Source organism: Schistocerca americana, unplaced genomic scaffold (genome assembly GCF_021461395.2).
Source record: "Schistocerca americana isolate TAMUIC-IGC-003095 unplaced genomic scaffold, iqSchAmer2.1 HiC_scaffold_305, whole genome shotgun sequence".
Classification (NCBI taxonomy): Eukaryota; Metazoa; Arthropoda; class Insecta; order Orthoptera; family Acrididae; genus Schistocerca; species Schistocerca americana.
In genome coordinates this window covers 59,531-76,503 of record NW_025726022.1, presented here as the reverse complement: position 1 = coordinate 76,503, position 16,973 = coordinate 59,531, and the positions used below count along the sequence as shown (strand labels likewise).

General features: G+C 51.0%; 21 non-coding genes across 21 annotated transcripts; all 21 read left to right on the top strand.

Annotated features, from left to right (window-relative positions):
* The first annotated feature begins 794 nt into the window (after positions 1-794).
* Trnaa-ugc lies at positions 795-867 on the top strand. Its single transcript has one exon. It is a non-coding gene; the product is annotated as a tRNA-Ala (tRNA).
* Positions 868-1,272: 405 nt separating this feature from the next.
* On the top strand, positions 1,273-1,345 carry Trnaa-agc. Its single transcript has one exon. It is a non-coding gene; the product is annotated as a tRNA-Ala (tRNA).
* Positions 1,346-2,358: 1,013 nt separating this feature from the next.
* On the top strand, positions 2,359-2,431 carry Trnaa-ugc. Its single transcript has one exon. It is a non-coding gene; the product is annotated as a tRNA-Ala (tRNA).
* Positions 2,432-2,847: 416 nt separating this feature from the next.
* Trnaa-agc lies at positions 2,848-2,920 on the top strand. Its single transcript has one exon. It is a non-coding gene; the product is annotated as a tRNA-Ala (tRNA).
* Positions 2,921-3,969: 1,049 nt separating this feature from the next.
* Trnaa-ugc lies at positions 3,970-4,042 on the top strand. The gene has a single exon. It is a non-coding gene; the product is annotated as a tRNA-Ala (tRNA).
* A 405-nt stretch (positions 4,043-4,447) lies between these two features.
* Trnaa-agc lies at positions 4,448-4,520 on the top strand. Its single transcript has one exon. It is a non-coding gene; the product is annotated as a tRNA-Ala (tRNA).
* A 1,049-nt stretch (positions 4,521-5,569) lies between these two features.
* Trnaa-ugc lies at positions 5,570-5,642 on the top strand. The gene has a single exon. It is a non-coding gene; the product is annotated as a tRNA-Ala (tRNA).
* Positions 5,643-6,047: 405 nt separating this feature from the next.
* On the top strand, positions 6,048-6,120 carry Trnaa-agc. The gene has a single exon. It is a non-coding gene; the product is annotated as a tRNA-Ala (tRNA).
* A 1,002-nt stretch (positions 6,121-7,122) lies between these two features.
* Trnaa-ugc lies at positions 7,123-7,195 on the top strand. The gene has a single exon. It is a non-coding gene; the product is annotated as a tRNA-Ala (tRNA).
* Positions 7,196-7,611: 416 nt separating this feature from the next.
* Positions 7,612-7,684, top strand: Trnaa-agc. The gene has a single exon. It is a non-coding gene; the product is annotated as a tRNA-Ala (tRNA).
* A 1,049-nt stretch (positions 7,685-8,733) lies between these two features.
* On the top strand, positions 8,734-8,806 carry Trnaa-ugc. The gene has a single exon. It is a non-coding gene; the product is annotated as a tRNA-Ala (tRNA).
* Positions 8,807-9,211: 405 nt separating this feature from the next.
* On the top strand, positions 9,212-9,284 carry Trnaa-agc. The gene has a single exon. It is a non-coding gene; the product is annotated as a tRNA-Ala (tRNA).
* A 1,049-nt stretch (positions 9,285-10,333) lies between these two features.
* On the top strand, positions 10,334-10,406 carry Trnaa-ugc. Its single transcript has one exon. It is a non-coding gene; the product is annotated as a tRNA-Ala (tRNA).
* A 405-nt stretch (positions 10,407-10,811) lies between these two features.
* On the top strand, positions 10,812-10,884 carry Trnaa-agc. Its single transcript has one exon. It is a non-coding gene; the product is annotated as a tRNA-Ala (tRNA).
* Positions 10,885-11,886: 1,002 nt separating this feature from the next.
* Positions 11,887-11,959, top strand: Trnaa-ugc. The gene has a single exon. It is a non-coding gene; the product is annotated as a tRNA-Ala (tRNA).
* Positions 11,960-12,375: 416 nt separating this feature from the next.
* Positions 12,376-12,448, top strand: Trnaa-agc. Its single transcript has one exon. It is a non-coding gene; the product is annotated as a tRNA-Ala (tRNA).
* Positions 12,449-13,497: 1,049 nt separating this feature from the next.
* Positions 13,498-13,570, top strand: Trnaa-ugc. Its single transcript has one exon. It is a non-coding gene; the product is annotated as a tRNA-Ala (tRNA).
* Positions 13,571-13,975: 405 nt separating this feature from the next.
* On the top strand, positions 13,976-14,048 carry Trnaa-agc. The gene has a single exon. It is a non-coding gene; the product is annotated as a tRNA-Ala (tRNA).
* Positions 14,049-15,050: 1,002 nt separating this feature from the next.
* Trnaa-ugc lies at positions 15,051-15,123 on the top strand. The gene has a single exon. It is a non-coding gene; the product is annotated as a tRNA-Ala (tRNA).
* Positions 15,124-15,539: 416 nt separating this feature from the next.
* Trnaa-agc lies at positions 15,540-15,612 on the top strand. The gene has a single exon. It is a non-coding gene; the product is annotated as a tRNA-Ala (tRNA).
* Positions 15,613-16,625: 1,013 nt separating this feature from the next.
* Positions 16,626-16,698, top strand: Trnaa-ugc. Its single transcript has one exon. It is a non-coding gene; the product is annotated as a tRNA-Ala (tRNA).
* Positions 16,699-16,973: the final 275 nt, after the last annotated feature.

Sequence of the window (16,973 nt, the reverse complement as noted above, 5' to 3'; positions counted from 1 at the left end):
GCGCCGAATTCACAAAAATCCCACTGCACATTCCAATTCTTGACGTGCAGTCGGCTGCTACTGGTGTTGCTAGTTGTGACTGCTGATGACAGATGCCGTAGCAATCAATTCATGGAGTGAGTTGTATGTTTTGCGATACTCTGTCTCTGACAAGCAAGCAGAGGTGACATAGGCGCGAACACAGGAAGCTTGCAGCCCCTCGCTGCCTGCAGACACCGAACAGCCACACTAGGAGGGCGGCCTAAGTCGTAGGCGAAATGTGCTCATTCGCTTGTGTGCGACGTCAAGCTCTAAATAAGGCTGTCACTAGCGTGAGCGTTGCGTGAGCGTCGTGTAAAGTCGGAAAAGTCGTCTGCGTGGGTGAGTGCCATGTTTGGGGAGCGTTTCGTAGTTTGCGCAGTGCAATGGAGACGCGGAAAGTTGTTGTGGCCCAGTCTTTTGCAGTTGGACGACAAGAGTGGTACACAGTAGTAAAGTGCGAGGCAGTGAGTTGGCATGAACAGTCGAGTGCACAATGGGTCTTCAGATGTGCTTGTTACCTCAGGTGCTGTGTGATTGTCGACATGGAGTGAAAACGGAGCAACTTGTGACTGTCCCTTCAATTTAAGACGTTAAAGACGGACGGAATTTGCAGTCGTAATACCAGAGCATCGAAACTACTTGGAACTCTTGCGTATGTGAACGTGTCCGCGCCTTTGTACTCTGGTCCCTTCACCCCTGCAAACCAACCAACCATCGTGTCCGTGCACATAAGAGTAGCAAAGAACGGAGAACAGCGCAGCTTGGTTGTGCTTGGGGGCGTAGCTCAGTTGGTAGAGCGTTCGCTTTGCATGTGAAAGGTCCCGGGTTCAAGCCCCGGCGCCTCCATGTTTTGTGGTAAGTGTTGGTCGCGGCGAGCCTAAAGGCACGCAAGATGTTGCAAAGCCAGCGTCACAGACTCGTATACTGACGTAAGGAGAGCAAGACGTAAATGTGAGGACCGGCTGTTGTCGAGGTGTCATCGAGTGCAAATCTGCCTTAGGTATAACGGCCTAACCTCAATGGAGTCTAGAGAGTGGACAACACGTTCGTCTACCCCAGAGCGTTGGCCGAACGCTATTTTCGACGTCGTGCGTGCCACTTTGATTTTGGCCAACTACGATTCGATACAGAATGCAGGAAACCTGAAAGACACCCTCACGGACACATTGAGAGTAGTGTTTGTCAGCGGAATAATGGGAGTGCAAGGGTCTGTGTCATTGATATGGCTGTATGTAGCGCAGTTCGTCAGCAGGGGGCGTAGCTCAGATGGTAGAGCGCTCGCTTAGCATGCGAGAGGTACTGGGATCGATACCCAGCGCCTCCAGAATTTTTAACACACCAACATGCGCACACTGCCATGCAAGTGGAATAATACACAGCCAGAAAATGTGTCAAGGCAGATACGAGCCAACGATTAGCAGCCACAATTGGCAAGCGTGCTGTAATGCGCACGAAGCACCCTCCTCCCACCACTACACTTAATTTAGAAACAGTACAAGTGTTCCCATAAGATTCTCAAACCTATGTCGCAAAGATCAGCCTTGCGCCGAATTCACAAAAATCCCACTGCACATTCCAATTCTTGACGTGCAGTCGGCTGCTACTGGTGTTGCTAGTTGTGACTGCTGATGACAGATGCCGTAGCAATCAATTCATGGAGTGAGTTGTATGTTTTGCGATACTCTGTCTCTGACAAGCAAGCAGAGGTGACATAGGCGCGAACACAGGAAGCTTGCAGCCCCTCGCTGCCTGCAGACACCGAACAGCCACAGTAGGAGGGCGGCCTAAGTCGTAGGCGAAATGTGCTCATTCGCTTGTGTGCGACGTCAAGCTCTAAATAAGGCTGTCACTAGCGTGAGCGTTGCGTGAGCGTCGTGTAAAGTCGGAAAAGTCGTCTGCGTGGGTGAGTGCCATGTTTGGGGAGCGTTTCGTAGTTTGCGCAGTGCAATGGAGACGCGGAAAGTTGTTGTGGCCCAGTCTTTTGCAGTTGGACGACAAGAGTGGTACACAGTAGTAAAGTGCGAGGCAGTGAGTTGGCATGAACAGTCGAGTGCACAATGGGTCTTCAGATGTGCTTGTTACCTCAGGTGCTGTGTGATTGTCGACATGGAGTGAAAACGGAGCAACTTGTGACTGTCCCTTCAATTTAAGACGTTAAAAACGGACGGAATTTGCAGTCGTAATACCAGAGCATCGAAACTACTTGGAACTCTTGCGTATGTGAACGTGTCCGCGCCTTTGTACTCTGGTCCCTTCACCCCTGCAAACCAACCAACCATCGCGTCCGTGCACATAAGAGTCGCAAAGAACGGAGATCAGCGCAGCTTGCTTGTGCTTGGGGGCGTAGCTCAGTTGGTAGAGCGTTCGCTTTGCGTGTGAAAGGTCCCGGGTTCAAGCCCCGGCGCCTCCATGTTTTGTGGTCAGTGCGTGGTAAGTGTTGGTCGCGGTGAGCCTAAAGGCACGCAAGATGTTGCAAAGCCAGCGTCACAGACTCGTATACTGACGTAAGGAGAACAAGACGTAAATGTGAGGACCGGCTGTTGTCGAGGTGTCATCGAGTGCAAATCTGCCTTAGGTATAACGGCCTAACCTCAATGAAGTCTAGAGAGTGGACAACACGTTCGTCTACCTCAGAGCGTTGGCCGAACGCTATTTTCGACGTCGTGCGTGCCACTTTGATTTTGGCCAACTACGATTCGATACAGAATGCAGGAAACCTGAAAGACACCCTCACGGACACATTGAGAGTAGTGTTTGTCAGCGGAATAATGGGAGTGCAAGGGTCTGTGTCATTGATATGGCTGTATGTAGCGCAGTTCGTCAGCAGGGGGCGTAGCTCAGATGGTAGAGCGCTCGCTTAGCATGCGAGAGGTACTGGGATCGATACCCAGCGCCTCCAGAATTTTTAACACACCAACATGCGCACACTGCCATGCAAGTGGAATAATTCACAGCCAGAAAATGTGTCAAGGCAGATACGAGCCAACGATTAGCAGCCACAATTGGCAAGCGTGCTGTAATGCGCACGAAGCACCCTCCTCCCACCACTACACTTAATTTAGAAACAGTACAAGTGTTCCCATAAGATTCTCAAACCTATGTCGCAAAGATCAGCCTTGCGCCGAATTCACAAAAATCCCACTGCACATTCCAATTCTTGACGTGCAGTCGGCTGCTACTGGTGTTGCTAGTTGTGACTGCTGATGACAGATGCCGTAGCAATCAATTCATGGAGTGAGTTGTATGTTTTGCGATACTCTGTCTCTGACAAGCAAGCAGAGGTGACATAGGCGCGAACACAGGAAGCTTGCAGCCCCTCGCTGCCTGCAGACACCGAACAGCCACACTAGGAGGGCGGCCTAAGTCGTAGGCGAAATGTGCTCATTCGCTTGTGTGCGACGTCAAGCTCTAAATAAGGCTGTCACTAGCGTGAGCGTTGCGTGAGCGTCGTGTAAAGTCGGAAAAGTCGTCTGCGTGGGTGAGTGCCATGTTTGGGGAAAAGTCGTCTGCGTGGGTGAGTGCCATGTTTGGGGAGCGTTTCGTAGTTTGCGCAGTGCAATGGAGACGCGGAAAGTTGTTGTGGCCCAGTCTTTTGCAGTTGGACGACAAGAGTGGTACACAGTAGTAAAGTGCGAGGCAGTGAGTTGGCATGAACAGTCGAGTGCACAATGGGTCTTCAGATGTGCTTGTTACCTCAGGTGCTGTGTGATTGTCGACATGGAGTGAAAACGGAGCAACTTGTGACTGTCCCTTCAATTTAAGACGTTAAAGACGGACGGAATTTGCAGTCGTAATACCAGAGCATCGAAACTACTTGGAACTCTTGCGTATGTGAACGTGTCCGCGCCTTTGTACTCTGGTCCCTTCACCCCTGCAAACCAACCAACCATCGTGTCCGTGCACATAAGAGTAGCAAAGAACGGAGAACAGCGCAGCTTGGTTGTGCTTGGGGGCGTAGCTCAGTTGGTAGAGCGTTCGCTTTGCATGTGAAAGGTCCCGGGTTCAAGCCCCGGCGCCTCCATGTTTTGTGGTAAGTGTTGGTCGCGGCGAGCCTAAAGGCACGCAAGATGTTGCAAAGCCAGCGTCACAGACTCGTATACTGACGTAAGGAGAGCAAGACGTAAATGTGAGGACCGGCTGTTGTCGAGGTGTCATCGAGTGCAAATCTGCCTTAGGTATAACGGCCTAACCTCAATGAAGTCTAGAGAGTGGACAACACGTTCGTCTACCCCAGAGCGTTGGCCGAACGCTATTTTCGACGTCGTGCGTGCCACTTTGATTTTGGCCAACTACGATTCGATACAGAATGCAGGAAACCTGAAAGACACCCTCACGGACACATTGAGAGTAGTGTTTGTCAGCGGAATAATGGGAGTGCAAGGGTCTGTGTCATTGATATGGCTGTATGTAGCGCAGTTCGTCAGCAGGGGGCGTAGCTCAGATGGTAGAGCGCTCGCTTAGCATGCGAGAGGTACTGGGATCGATACCCAGCGCCTCCAGAATTTTTAACACACCAACATGCGCACACTGCCATGCAAGTGGAATAATTCACAGCCAGAAAATGTGTCAAGGCAGATACGAGCCAACGATTAGCAGCCACAATTGGCAAGCGTGCTGTAATGCGCACGAAGCACCCTCCTCCCACCACTACACTTAATTTAGAAACAGTACAAGTGTTCCCATAAGATTCTCAAACCTATGTCGCAAAGATCAGCCTTGCGCCGAATTCACAAAAATCCCACTGCACATTCCAATTCTTGACGTGCAGTCGGCTGCTACTGGTGTTGCTAGTTGTGACTGCTGATGACAGATGCCGTAGCAATCAATTCATGGAGTGAGTTGTATGTTTTGCGATACTCTGTCTCTGACAAGCAAGCAGAGGTGACATAGGCGCGAACACAGGAAGCTTGCAGCCCCTCGCTGCCTGCAGACACCGAACAGCCACACTAGGAGGGCGGCCTAAGTCGTAGGCGAAATGTGCTCATTCGCTTGTGTGCGACGTCAAGCTCTAAATAAGGCTGTCACTAGCGTGAGCGTTGCGTGAGCGTCGTGTAAAGTCGGAAAAGTCGTCTGCGTGGGTGAGTGCCATGTTTGGGGAAAAGTCGTCTGCGTGGGTGAGTGCCATGTTTGGGGAGCGTTTCGTAGTTTGCGCAGTGCAATGGAGACGCGGAAAGTTGTTGTGGCCCAGTCTTTTGCAGTTGGACGACAAGAGTGGTACACAGTAGTAAAGTGCGAGGCAGTGAGTTGGCATGAACAGTCGAGTGCACAATGGGTCTTCAGATGTGCTTGTTACCTCAGGTGCTGTGTGATTGTCGACATGGAGTGAAAACGGAGCAACTTGTGACTGTCCCTTCAATTTAAGACGTTAAAGACGGACGGAATTTGCAGTCGTAATACCAGAGCATCGAAACTACTTGGAACTCTTGCGTATGTGAACGTGTCCGCGCCTTTGTACTCTGGTCCCTTCACCCCTGCAAACCAACCAACCATCGTGTCCGTGCACATAAGAGTAGCAAAGAACGGAGAACAGCGCAGCTTGGTTGTGCTTGGGGGCGTAGCTCAGTTGGTAGAGCGTTCGCTTTGCATGTGAAAGGTCCCGGGTTCAAGCCCCGGCGCCTCCATGTTTTGTGGTAAGTGTTGGTCGCGGCGAGCCTAAAGGCACGCAAGATGTTGCAAAGCCAGCGTCACAGACTCGTATACTGACGTAAGGAGAGCAAGACGTAAATGTGAGGACCGGCTGTTGTCGAGGTGTCATCGAGTGCAAATCTGCCTTAGGTATAACGGCCTAACCTCAATGAAGTCTAGAGAGTGGACAACACGTTCGTCTACCCCAGAGCGTTGGCCGAACGCTATTTTCGACGTCGTGCGTGCCACTTTGATTTTGGCCAACTACGATTCGATACAGAATGCTGGAAACCTGAAAGACACCCTCACGGACACATTGAGAGTAGTGTTTGTCAGCGGAATAATGGGAGTGCAAGGGTCTGTGTCATTGATATGGCTGTATGTAGCGCAGTTCGTCAGCAGGGGGCGTAGCTCAGATGGTAGAGCGCTCGCTTAGCATGCGAGAGGTACTGGGATCGATACCCAGCGCCTCCAGAATTTTTAACACACCAACATGCGCACACTGCCATGCAAGTGGAATAATTCACAGCCAGAAAATGTGTCAAGGCAGATACGAGCCAACGATTAGCAGCCACAATTGGCAAGCGTGCTGTAATGCGCACGAAGCACCCTCCTCCCACCACTACACTTAATTTAGAAACAGTACAAGTGTTCCCATAAGATTCTCAAACCTATGTCGCAAAGATCAGCCTTGCGCCGAATTCACAAAAATCCCACTGCACATTCCAATTCTTTACGTGCAGTCGGCTGCTACTGGTGTTGCTAGTTGTGACTGCTGATGACAGATGCCGTAGCAATCAATTCATGGAGTGAGTTGTATGTTTTGCGATACTCTGTCTCTGACAAGCAAGCAGAGGTGACATAGGCGCGAACACAGGAAGCTTGCAGCCCCTCGCTGCCTGCAGACACCGAACAGCCACACTAGGAGGGCGGCCTAAGTCGTAGGCGAAATGTGCTCATTCGCTTGTGTGCGACGTCAAGCTCTAAATAAGGCTGTCACTAGCGTGAGCGTCGTGTAAAGTCGGAAAAGTCGTCTGCGTGGGTGAGTGCCATGTTTGGGGAGCGTTTCGTAGTTTGCGCAGTGCAATGGAGACGCGGAAAGTTGTTGTGGCCCAGTCTTTTGCAGTTGGACGACAAGAGTGGTACACAGTAGTAAAGTGCGAGGCAGTGAGTTGGCATGAACAGTCGAGTGCACAATGGGTCTTCAGATGTGCTTGTTACCTCAGGTGCTGTGTGATTGTCGACATGGAGTGAAAACGGAGCAACTTGTGACTGTCCCTTCAATTTAAGACGTTAAAAACGGACGGAATTTGCAGTCGTAATACCAGAGCATCGAAACTACTTGGAACTCTTGCGTATGTGAACGTGTCCGCGCCTTTGTACTCTGGTCCCTTCACCCCTGCAAACCAACCAACCATCGCGTCCGTGCACATAAGAGTCGCAAAGAACGGAGATCAGCGCAGCTTGCTTGTGCTTGGGGGCGTAGCTCAGTTGGTAGAGCGTTCGCTTTGCGTGTGAAAGGTCCCGGGTTCAAGCCCCGGCGCCTCCATGTTTTGTGGTCAGTGCGTGGTAAGTGTTGGTCGCGGTGAGCCTAAAGGCACGCAAGATGTTGCAAAGCCAGCGTCACAGACTCGTATACTGACGTAAGGAGAACAAGACGTAAATGTGAGGACCGGCTGTTGTCGAGGTGTCATCGAGTGCAAATCTGCCTTAGGTATAACGGCCTAACCTCAATGAAGTCTAGAGAGTGGACAACACGTTCGTCTACCTCAGAGCGTTGGCCGAACGCTATTTTCGACGTCGTGCGTGCCACTTTGATTTTGGCCAACTACGATTCGATACAGAATGCAGGAAACCTGAAAGACACCCTCACGGACACATTGAGAGTAGTGTTTGTCAGCGGAATAATGGGAGTGCAAGGGTCTGTGTCATTGATATGGCTGTATGTAGCGCAGTTCGTCAGCAGGGGGCGTAGCTCAGATGGTAGAGCGCTCGCTTAGCATGCGAGAGGTACTGGGATCGATACCCAGCGCCTCCAGAATTTTTAACACACCAACATGCGCACACTGCCATGCAAGTGGAATAATTCACAGCCAGAAAATGTGTCAAGGCAGATACGAGCCAACGATTAGCAGCCACAATTGGCAAGCGTGCTGTAATGCGCACGAAGCACCCTCCTCCCACCACTACACTTAATTTAGAAACAGTACAAGTGTTCCCATAAGATTCTCAAACCTATGTCGCAAAGATCAGCCTTGCGCCGAATTCACAAAAATCCCACTGCACATTCCAATTCTTGACGTGCAGTCGGCTGCTACTGGTGTTGCTAGTTGTGACTGCTGATGACAGATGCCGTAGCAATCAATTCATGGAGTGAGTTGTATGTTTTGCGATACTCTGTCTCTGACAAGCAAGCAGAGGTGACATAGGCGCGAACACAGGAAGCTTGCAGCCCCTCGCTGCCTGCAGACACCGAACAGCCACACTAGGAGGGCGGCCTAAGTCGTAGGCGAAATGTGCTCATTCGCTTGTGTGCGACGTCAAGCTCTAAATAAGGCTGTCACTAGCGTGAGCGTTGCGTGAGCGTCGTGTAAAGTCGGAAAAGTCGTCTGCGTGGGTGAGTGCCATGTTTGGGGAAAAGTCGTCTGCGTGGGTGAGTGCCATGTTTGGGGAGCGTTTCGTAGTTTGCGCAGTGCAATGGAGACGCGGAAAGTTGTTGTGGCCCAGTCTTTTGCAGTTGGACGACAAGAGTGGTACACAGTAGTAAAGTGCGAGGCAGTGAGTTGGCATGAACAGTCGAGTGCACAATGGGTCTTCAGATGTGCTTGTTACCTCAGGTGCTGTGTGATTGTCGACATGGAGTGAAAACGGAGCAACTTGTGACTGTCCCTTCAATTTAAGACGTTAAAGACGGACGGAATTTGCAGTCGTAATACCAGAGCATCGAAACTACTTGGAACTCTTGCGTATGTGAACGTGTCCGCGCCTTTGTACTCTGGTCCCTTCACCCCTGCAAACCAACCAACCATCGTGTCCGTGCACATAAGAGTAGCAAAGAACGGAGAACAGCGCAGCTTGGTTGTGCTTGGGGGCGTAGCTCAGTTGGTAGAGCGTTCGCTTTGCATGTGAAAGGTCCCGGGTTCAAGCCCCGGCGCCTCCATGTTTTGTGGTAAGTGTTGGTCGCGGCGAGCCTAAAGGCACGCAAGATGTTGCAAAGCCAGCGTCACAGACTCGTATACTGACGTAAGGAGAGCAAGACGTAAATGTGAGGACCGGCTGTTGTCGAGGTGTCATCGAGTGCAAATCTGCCTTAGGTATAACGGCCTAACCTCAATGAAGTCTAGAGAGTGGACAACACGTTCGTCTACCCCAGAGCGTTGGCCGAACGCTATTTTCGACGTCGTGCGTGCCACTTTGATTTTGGCCAACTACGATTCGATACAGAATGCAGGAAACCTGAAAGACACCCTCACGGACACATTGAGAGTAGTGTTTGTCAGCGGAATAATGGGAGTGCAAGGGTCTGTGTCATTGATATGGCTGTATGTAGCGCAGTTCGTCAGCAGGGGGCGTAGCTCAGATGGTAGAGCGCTCGCTTAGCATGCGAGAGGTACTGGGATCGATACCCAGCGCCTCCAGAATTTTTAACACACCAACATGCGCACACTGCCATGCAAGTGGAATAATTCACAGCCAGAAAATGTGTCAAGGCAGATACGAGCCAACGATTAGCAGCCACAATTGGCAAGCGTGCTGTAATGCGCACGAAGCACCCTCCTCCCACCACTACACTTAATTTAGAAACAGTACAAGTGTTCCCATAAGATTCTCAAACCTATGTCGCAAAGATCAGCCTTGCGCCGAATTCACAAAAATCCCACTGCACATTCCAATTCTTGACGTGCAGTCGGCTGCTACTGGTGTTGCTAGTTGTGACTGCTGATGACAGATGCCGTAGCAATCAATTCATGGAGTGAGTTGTATGTTTTGCGATACTCTGTCTCTGACAAGCAAGCAGAGGTGACATAGGCGCGAACACAGGAAGCTTGCAGCCCCTCGCTGCCTGCAGACACCGAACAGCCACACTAGGAGGGCGGCCTAAGTCGTAGGCGAAATGTGCTCATTCGCTTGTGTGCGACGTCAAGCTCTAAATAAGGCTGTCACTAGCGTGAGCGTTGCGTGAGCGTCGTGTAAAGTCGGAAAAGTCGTCTGCGTGGGTGAGTGCCATGTTTGGGGAAAAGTCGTCTGCGTGGGTGAGTGCCATGTTTGGGGAGCGTTTCGTAGTTTGCGCAGTGCAATGGAGACGCGGAAAGTTGTTGTGGCCCAGTCTTTTGCAGTTGGACGACAAGAGTGGTACACAGTAGTAAAGTGCGAGGCAGTGAGTTGGCATGAACAGTCGAGTGCACAATGGGTCTTCAGATGTGCTTGTTACCTCAGGTGCTGTGTGATTGTCGACATGGAGTGAAAACGGAGCAACTTGTGACTGTCCCTTCAATTTAAGACGTTAAAGACGGACGGAATTTGCAGTCGTAATACCAGAGCATCGAAACTACTTGGAACTCTTGCGTATGTGAACGTGTCCGCGCCTTTGTACTCTGGTCCCTTCACCCCTGCAAACCAACCAACCATCGTGTCCGTGCACATAAGAGTAGCAAAGAACGGAGAACAGCGCAGCTTGGTTGTGCTTGGGGGCGTAGCTCAGTTGGTAGAGCGTTCGCTTTGCATGTGAAAGGTCCCGGGTTCAAGCCCCGGCGCCTCCATGTTTTGTGGTAAGTGTTGGTCGCGGCGAGCCTAAAGGCACGCAAGATGTTGCAAAGCCAGCGTCACAGACTCGTATACTGACGTAAGGAGAGCAAGACGTAAATGTGAGGACCGGCTGTTGTCGAGGTGTCATCGAGTGCAAATCTGCCTTAGGTATAACGGCCTAACCTCAATGAAGTCTAGAGAGTGGACAACACGTTCGTCTACCCCAGAGCGTTGGCCGAACGCTATTTTCGACGTCGTGCGTGCCACTTTGATTTTGGCCAACTACGATTCGATACAGAATGCAGGAAACCTGAAAGACACCCTCACGGACACATTGAGAGTAGTGTTTGTCAGCGGAATAATGGGAGTGCAAGGGTCTGTGTCATTGATATGGCTGTATGTAGCGCAGTTCGTCAGCAGGGGGCGTAGCTCAGATGGTAGAGCGCTCGCTTAGCATGCGAGAGGTACTGGGATCGATACCCAGCGCCTCCAGAATTTTTAACACACCAACATGCGCACACTGCCATGCAAGTGGAATAATTCACAGCCAGAAAATGTGTCAAGGCAGATACGAGCCAACGATTAGCAGCCACAATTGGCAAGCGTGCTGTAATGCGCACGAAGCACCCTCCTCCCACCACTACACTTAATTTAGAAACAGTACAAGTGTTCCCATAAGATTCTCAAACCTATGTCGCAAAGATCAGCCTTGCGCCGAATTCACAAAAATCCCACTGCACATTCCAATTCTTTACGTGCAGTCGGCTGCTACTGGTGTTGCTAGTTGTGACTGCTGATGACAGATGCCGTAGCAATCAATTCATGGAGTGAGTTGTATGTTTTGCGATACTCTGTCTCTGACAAGCAAGCAGAGGTGACATAGGCGCGAACACAGGAAGCTTGCAGCCCCTCGCTGCCTGCAGACACCGAACAGCCACACTAGGAGGGCGGCCTAAGTCGTAGGCGAAATGTGCTCATTCGCTTGTGTGCGACGTCAAGCTCTAAATAAGGCTGTCACTAGCGTGAGCGTCGTGTAAAGTCGGAAAAGTCGTCTGCGTGGGTGAGTGCCATGTTTGGGGAGCGTTTCGTAGTTTGCGCAGTGCAATGGAGACGCGGAAAGTTGTTGTGGCCCAGTCTTTTGCAGTTGGACGACAAGAGTGGTACACAGTAGTAAAGTGCGAGGCAGTGAGTTGGCATGAACAGTCGAGTGCACAATGGGTCTTCAGATGTGCTTGTTACCTCAGGTGCTGTGTGATTGTCGACATGGAGTGAAAACGGAGCAACTTGTGACTGTCCCTTCAATTTAAGACGTTAAAAACGGACGGAATTTGCAGTCGTAATACCAGAGCATCGAAACTACTTGGAACTCTTGCGTATGTGAACGTGTCCGCGCCTTTGTACTCTGGTCCCTTCACCCCTGCAAACCAACCAACCATCGCGTCCGTGCACATAAGAGTCGCAAAGAACGGAGATCAGCGCAGCTTGCTTGTGCTTGGGGGCGTAGCTCAGTTGGTAGAGCGTTCGCTTTGCGTGTGAAAGGTCCCGGGTTCAAGCCCCGGCGCCTCCATGTTTTGTGGTCAGTGCGTGGTAAGTGTTGGTCGCGGTGAGCCTAAAGGCACGCAAGATGTTGCAAAGCCAGCGTCACAGACTCGTATACTGACGTAAGGAGAACAAGACGTAAATGTGAGGACCGGCTGTTGTCGAGGTGTCATCGAGTGCAAATCTGCCTTAGGTATAACGGCCTAACCTCAATGAAGTCTAGAGAGTGGACAACACGTTCGTCTACCTCAGAGCGTTGGCCGAACGCTATTTTCGACGTCGTGCGTGCCACTTTGATTTTGGCCAACTACGATTCGATACAGAATGCAGGAAACCTGAAAGACACCCTCACGGACACATTGAGAGTAGTGTTTGTCAGCGGAATAATGGGAGTGCAAGGGTCTGTGTCATTGATATGGCTGTATGTAGCGCAGTTCGTCAGCAGGGGGCGTAGCTCAGATGGTAGAGCGCTCGCTTAGCATGCGAGAGGTACTGGGATCGATACCCAGCGCCTCCAGAATTTTTAACACACCAACATGCGCACACTGCCATGCAAGTGGAATAATTCACAGCCAGAAAATGTGTCAAGGCAGATACGAGCCAACGATTAGCAGCCACAATTGGCAAGCGTGCTGTAATGCGCACGAAGCACCCTCCTCCCACCACTACACTTAATTTAGAAACAGTACAAGTGTTCCCATAAGATTCTCAAACCTATGTCGCAAAGATCAGCCTTGCGCCGAATTCACAAAAATCCCACTGCACATTCCAATTCTTGACGTGCAGTCGGCTGCTACTGGTGTTGCTAGTTGTGACTGCTGATGACAGATGCCGTAGCAATCAATTCATGGAGTGAGTTGTATGTTTTGCGATACTCTGTCTCTGACAAGCAAGCAGAGGTGACATAGGCGCGAACACAGGAAGCTTGCAGCCCCTCGCTGCCTGCAGACACCGAACAGCCACACTAGGAGGGCGGCCTAAGTCGTAGGCGAAATGTGCTCATTCGCTTGTGTGCGACGTCAAGCTCTAAATAAGGCTGTCACTAGCGTGAGCGTTGCGTGAGCGTCGTGTAAAGTCGGAAAAGTCGTCTGCGTGGGTGAGTGCCATGTTTGGGGAAAAGTCGTCTGCGTGGGTGAGTGCCATGTTTGGGGAGCGTTTCGTAGTTTGCGCAGTGCAATGGAGACGCGGAAAGTTGTTGTGGCCCAGTCTTTTGCAGTTGGACGACAAGAGTGGTACACAGTAGTAAAGTGCGAGGCAGTGAGTTGGCATGAACAGTCGAGTGCACAATGGGTCTTCAGATGTGCTTGTTACCTCAGGTGCTGTGTGATTGTCGACATGGAGTGAAAACGGAGCAACTTGTGACTGTCCCTTCAATTTAAGACGTTAAAGACGGACGGAATTTGCAGTCGTAATACCAGAGCATCGAAACTACTTGGAACTCTTGCGTATGTGAACGTGTCCGCGCCTTTGTACTCTGGTCCCTTCACCCCTGCAAACCAACCAACCATCGTGTCCGTGCACATAAGAGTAGCAAAGAACGGAGAACAGCGCAGCTTTTTTGTGCTTGGGGGCGTAGCTCAGTTGGTAGAGCGTTCGCTTTGCATGTGAAAGGTCCCGGGTTCAAGCCCCGGCGCCTCCATGTTTTGTGGTAAGTGTTGGTCGCGGCGAGCCTAAAGGCACGCAAGATGTTGCAAAGCCAGCGTCACAGACTCGTATACTGACGTAAGGAGAGCAAGACGTAAATGTGAGGACCGGCTGTTGTCGAGGTGTCATCGAGTGCAAATCTGCCTTAGGTATAACGGCCTAACCTCAATGAAGTCTAGAGAGTGGACAACACGTTCGTCTACCCCAGAGCGTTGGCCGAACGCTATTTTCGACGTCGTGCGTGCCACTTTGATTTTGGCCAACTACGATTCGATACAGAATGCAGGAAACCTGAAAGACACCCTCACGGACACATTGAGAGTAGTGTTTGTCAGCGGAATAATGGGAGTGCAAGGGTCTGTGTCATTGATATGGCTGTATGTAGCGCAGTTCGTCAGCAGGGGGCGTAGCTCAGATGGTAGAGCGCTCGCTTAGCATGCGAGAGGTACTGGGATCGATACCCAGCGCCTCCAGAATTTTTAACACACCAACATGCGCACACTGCCATGCAAGTGGAATAATTCACAGCCAGAAAATGTGTCAAGGCAGATACGAGCCAACGATTAGCAGCCACAATTGGCAAGCGTGCTGTAATGCGCACGAAGCACCCTCCTCCCACCACTACACTTAATTTAGAAACAGTACAAGTGTTCCCATAAGATTCTCAAACCTATGTCGCAAAGATCAGCCTTGCGCCGAATTCACAAAAATCCCACTGCACATTCCAATTCTTTACGTGCAGTCGGCTGCTACTGGTGTTGCTAGTTGTGACTGCTGATGACAGATGCCGTAGCAATCAATTCATGGAGTGAGTTGTATGTTTTGCGATACTCTGTCTCTGACAAGCAAGCAGAGGTGACATAGGCGCGAACACAGGAAGCTTGCAGCCCCTCGCTGCCTGCAGACACCGAACAGCCACACTAGGAGGGCGGCCTAAGTCGTAGGCGAAATGTGCTCATTCGCTTGTGTGCGACGTCAAGCTCTAAATAAGGCTGTCACTAGCGTGAGCGTCGTGTAAAGTCGGAAAAGTCGTCTGCGTGGGTGAGTGCCATGTTTGGGGAGCGTTTCGTAGTTTGCGCAGTGCAATGGAGACGCGGAAAGTTGTTGTGGCCCAGTCTTTTGCAGTTGGACGACAAGAGTGGTACACAGTAGTAAAGTGCGAGGCAGTGAGTTGGCATGAACAGTCGAGTGCACAATGGGTCTTCAGATGTGCTTGTTACCTCAGGTGCTGTGTGATTGTCGACATGGAGTGAAAACGGAGCAACTTGTGACTGTCCCTTCAATTTAAGACGTTAAAAACGGACGGAATTTGCAGTCGTAATACCAGAGCATCGAAACTACTTGGAACTCTTGCGTATGTGAACGTGTCCGCGCCTTTGTACTCTGGTCCCTTCACCCCTGCAAACCAACCAACCATCGCGTCCGTGCACATAAGAGTCGCAAAGAACGGAGATCAGCGCAGCTTGCTTGTGCTTGGGGGCGTAGCTCAGTTGGTAGAGCGTTCGCTTTGCGTGTGAAAGGTCCCGGGTTCAAGCCCCGGCGCCTCCATGTTTTGTGGTCAGTGCGTGGTAAGTGTTGGTCGCGGTGAGCCTAAAGGCACGCAAGATGTTGCAAAGCCAGCGTCACAGACTCGTATACTGACGTAAGGAGAACAAGACGTAAATGTGAGGACCGGCTGTTGTCGAGGTGTCATCGAGTGCAAATCTGCCTTAGGTATAACGGCCTAACCTCAATGAAGTCTAGAGAGTGGACAACACGTTCGTCTACCTCAGAGCGTTGGCCGAACGCTATTTTCGACGTCGTGCGTGCCACTTTGATTTTGGCCAACTACGATTCGATACAGAATGCAGGAAACCTGAAAGACACCCTCACGGACACATTGAGAGTAGTGTTTGTCAGCGGAATAATGGGAGTGCAAGGGTCTGTGTCATTGATATGGCTGTATGTAGCGCAGTTCGTCAGCAGGGGGCGTAGCTCAGATGGTAGAGCGCTCGCTTAGCATGCGAGAGGTACTGGGATCGATACCCAGCGCCTCCAGAATTTTTAACACACCAACATGCGCACACTGCCATGCAAGTGGAATAATTCACAGCCAGAAAATGTGTCAAGGCAGATACGAGCCAACGATTAGCAGCCACAATTGGCAAGCGTGCTGTAATGCGCACGAAGCACCCTCCTCCCACCACTACACTTAATTTAGAAACAGTACAAGTGTTCCCATAAGATTCTCAAACCTATGTCGCAAAGATCAGCCTTGCGCCGAATTCACAAAAATCCCACTGCACATTCCAATTCTTGACGTGCAGTCGGCTGCTACTGGTGTTGCTAGTTGTGACTGCTGATGACAGATGCCGTAGCAATCAATTCATGGAGTGAGTTGTATGTTTTGCGATACTCTGTCTCTGACAAGCAAGCAGAGGTGACATAGGCGCGAACACAGGAAGCTTGCAGCCCCTCGCTGCCTGCAGACACCGAACAGCCACACTAGGAGGGCGGCGTAAGTCGTAGGCGAAATGTGCTCATTCGCTTGTGTGCGACGTCAAGCTCTAAATAAGGCTGTCACTAGCGTGAGCGTTGCGTGAGCGTCGTGTAAAGTCGGAAAAGTCGTCTGCGTGGGTGAGTGCCATGTTTGGGGAGCGTTTCGTAGTTTGCGCAGTGCAATGGAGACGCGGAAAGTTGTTGTGGGCCAGTCTTTTGCAGTTGGACGACAAGAGTGGTACACAGTAGTAAAGTGCGAGGCAGTGAGTTGGCATGAACAGTCGAGTGCACAATGGGTCTTCAGATGTGCTTGTTACCTCAGGTGCTGTGTGATTGTCGACATGGAGTGAAAACGGAGCAACTTGTGACTGTCCCTTCAATTTAAGACGTTAAAAACGGACGGAATTTGCAGTCGTAATACCAGAGCATCGAAACTACTTGGAACTCTTGCGTATGTGAACGTGTCCGCGCCTTTGTACTCTGGTCCCTTCACCCCTGCAAACCAACCAACCATCGTGTCCGTGCACATAAGAGTAGCAAAGAACGGAGAACAGCGCAGCTTGGTTGTGCTTGGGGGCGTAGCTCAGTTGGTAGAGCGTTCGCTTTGCATGTGAAAGGTCCCGGGTTCAAGCCCCGGCGCCTCCATGTTTTGTGGTAAGTGTTGGTCGCGGCGAGCCTAAAGGCACGCAAGATGTTGCAAAGCCAGCGTCACAGACTCGTATACTGACGTAAGGAGAGCAAGACGTAAATGTGAGGACCGGCTGTTGTCGAGGTGTCATCGAGTGCAAATCTGCCTTAGGTATAACGGCCTAACCTCAATGAAGTCTAGAGAGTGGACAACACGTTCGTCTACCCCAGAGCGTTGGCCGAACGCTATTTTCGACGTCGTGCGTGCCACTTTGATTTTGGCCAACTACGAT